We start from the raw sequence: 3,635 nt of genomic DNA, 5'->3' as shown, positions 1-3,635 counted from the left end.
AGCAGTACGGCGACGACTTGGGAAGGCCATCGTCCAGCAGTGGATGGGTCATGGCCAATAGTGACAGTGAAATTTGAATTGGAATTACTTATTTGAGAAATCTGTTTGTGCGTATAAACATAAAACATCTGTGAGCAACAACACAAAAGATTGGCCCTGCATTGGGAATGTGAAATTTCCACCATCACCGACTCGGGGTCGTCTTCGGATATAAGCAGGGCCCAACAACACTCCTTTGTCCTGTGTGTAAACCACCAGCCTGACTCAACACCAACCACCACCAAAGAGAAACCTCCCCCCCCCCCTGCCACCACCTCACACTCCACGAAAACAACCACACAACAACAACCACCACCACCACTGCCGCCCGTGCTCCCGGGACCGCGAGCTGCAGGAGTCTCGGGTTTCCCCGCGTGCGTCACGGGGCCGCGGGAGCGACTTCCCAGGAGGCGCAGGGGGAGGAGGAGCAGGGGGAGCTGTGGTGCTTTTGCTTGGACCACCCCGACAAAATTACTCATTCCGCCGCCCGCTCGCAAACCCCGTCGTCCTTCTGTCCACCGTCCCATTCATCCGTCTGTCTGCACGTCTGTCAGTCTCCAAGTGTAGCGTATACAAGGCGGCGTGTCGGCGAAGTGAATTGATGATTGCAGAAAAGGAAGCGGGCCGCATTAAAGCTTTCGGACGCAGCAATATAACATCGGAAAGCGTTCCCCCATTGTCAATAATGGGCGCCCAATAAGGCACCAAACGCAACTTGAACGCAGAGCCAAGTCTCGTTTAAACCTCCCGTGGTTGCAAATAGTGCTGCTGTTGCTTCTGCCACTGCTGATGATGACGATTCTCCTGCCATTTATGCTGTTGGAGATTTTTACTTCCATTGCCGCTGCTGATGATTTTTTTTTACTATTATACTGGTATTGCGATAGCTGCGGCTGATGATGGTAGTGGTGGTGATGAACGTACGGCACTGTAATTGTTCTGCTGCTGACGGTGCTGGTGCCGACGACGATGATACATTTATATTTTGGGTTTGGCTGTTCTGCTCAAACACAAGAGGCGCCGCAAAAGGTGCGTCGCTATCATTTCCATCTACTCACTCGGATCTTTTGGCAAAGGTCACCACCCTCTTCTCGAGGGGCGGTGACAGGGGTCTTGGCCGCAGAGGTTTGCGGTTGGAATCCGGCAGGCCGCCCAGGATAATACCGTTCCTAATTCAACCGGAAACTACGCGGCGTCTGCTTCACTGTGGACGTCAAAGATACCGTGACGTCAATGGAAAAGTGCAGTTAATTTCTGTGCCGGCGTTCATGGTCCAAATTTACCAAATATTAAAAAACACCGCAAATAGTACGGTACTCATTTGTGAATACATGGAACATCGCCACTCCCCTAATGTGAAACTGCTGCACACCGTCCCTGTGGCGCATGTCACATTCAGAGACAACTTTGCGCTACAAGAATGGCGTGACCAGGAAATGTGCTCAACAATTCTTCAGGATTCGGGGGTCTAACCGTTCGCCCTCCACGCGACTCAAATTGCCGCTTCTCTCCAAGAATAAATTACCCCTTTTTTACATTGATGTAAATGTAGCGGCCTCTAGTGGCTGGAGGGGGGGAGGGGTCACACGAAACCGTTACATAACTTTCCGCCCTTTGTCATCAATCGACTGCTGGATGACGGTCGCCCCACGCCGTAGCCGTCCCTCGCAGCCCTGCGATGTTACAAATCCTCGCATTCCATGCACACGAGATGTTAATTCCCTCGTCTGGTATGCAGGAGGTCGTGGTTTTAATCTCGACCCCGACGCCTGCAGTACATGTGGCGTTTGTGGTGTCTCTTTCCCCATGGTCGCGTGCATTTTTATCCGGGTCCTCTGGTTTTCCCCTCCACATTTCCAATCGAAAGCGTTTCGAGTATTTGGCTGCGGTTATACATTTCCACGTGATAAGCCACTTCGTTGAGTACCGTGCGTGGTCAGGTCGCTTCTCAAAAATAGCTAAGAAGCTAAGTGGGCCCTACCAGGTAAATCTGGGTGTTATATCCATAATTTTACGGGTGTATTGTTGTATATAAACTATAATAATTCGTACAATCTGCTCGGCTCTCCCGTGTGAGCATCCTTTCCTTCATCCCAATTGTGTTCTCTCGTTTGCTTTTTAAAGTAAACGAAGAACCCGAAGTGATGGAGGACAGTGTGCACATGGCGCCACCTACTGCTCACATCCACGCACAGCAACCGGCCGCTCGAAACGCGTGACTCAAATCCCGATTGAGTTGATGAAATCGGCTCGCGTGGAGAGATAAGTCCCAAACGCCGAGTCAATGTCGTATGCGATTTTTTTTCCTCATTTACCAAACCGATAATTGTATCCGTTCATCATCAACCACGATCGCTCCACCACGGGACGGCGCTCACCCACCCCAAGTCACCGCAATGCAACAATCAAACCTGCACGTGCACACGCGAAAAGACTTGGAACCCCACCGCTGTCTGTGGCGGACATGCTCTCTTAGGCTCGTTCCCTATTGTGGATGCCCACATCGACGCCGCCTACCAAACACTTGCTTATCTTAGACCAGTGGTTCTTAACCTGGGGTGCGAGATGCCCTTTCTGGGGGTGCGAGACATGCCAGACATCTTTTTCAACGGTAAATCATCGTAAGACAAAGCACGGACACGTAAGTACAACTACTGTTTCATCAAACCTATGTATTTATCAGCATTACACATTGTTTACGATTGAGAACAAAAAGTGTAAAGCTGCAAGTAATGGTGAAGAACCAGTCTTAGAGCTTGATTTGTCAATGGGATTCCAACATCATTCCGCGCGTCTTTTATATATTGAAACCATTTCCGTAGCAAACCACCACTGAAATTTCTTTCAAACATGACATGAATAATTTACAGCCCTTTCTCATTGTACTACTGGATTTTAAGTTGTTCCGCCATACTTCATCACGCGGGTCAATGCATGTTTGTGAAGGGGAGAGGACTGGACCAGTTCAGATACATCCTTCTCATCTCAGCCTTGGCCGGGCATCAAACTCGGGTAGCTGGTATTGTGGCACAGTGGAAAAAGCAATGTGCAACATTCCACCTTTTAACCTGGTGATAAAGGTCTCCAAGAGGCAACTCATTGAGATGAAAGTCAATTGTAAACTAAGCCGTTTGCACTCTCCACTTTCGTATAACTAGGCATTGCACAAAAAAGTCAAACCATAAGCTCAACCAATATTTCAGTTCCTTCCCAGTCAGCATTCAATGGTGGATCATAAACCATGATCTTTTAAATCTAGAATGAACTCATTGCTTTAGACGTTAGTGTTTAGTTTATCGTCATTCCCTCACACCTCTGATGAGCATGTCTGGCTACACACGGTGGTGTGAAAGAAGTTCAAAATATAGTACATACATCTTTCAGTGTCCCTGCGATGTAACAATCCATCTGGCACCTGCACACGAGATGAATTCAGAACTCCAGGTTTACAATGGATGTCCTCCAGCATATTCCCTCGAGCTGCCAGACCTCCTCGCCCCCCTTCCCCCTTCAAGATACGTGCTCTGCCAAAGCTAAGTACATCTGAAATTGAAAAGCAAAACATTACCGATGCATTAAACACACCTGAGCCTGTG

The sequence above is a fragment of the Petromyzon marinus genome, chromosome 1 (assembly GCF_048934315.1).
Source record: "Petromyzon marinus isolate PM22_M1 ecotype Great Lakes invasive population chromosome 1, UKy_Petmar_22M1.pri1.0, whole genome shotgun sequence".
In the NCBI taxonomy this organism is placed as follows: Eukaryota; Metazoa; Chordata; class Hyperoartia; order Petromyzontiformes; family Petromyzontidae; genus Petromyzon; species Petromyzon marinus.
The sequence above is the reverse complement of the archived record's forward strand: the minus strand, read 5'-3'. Positions refer to the sequence as shown.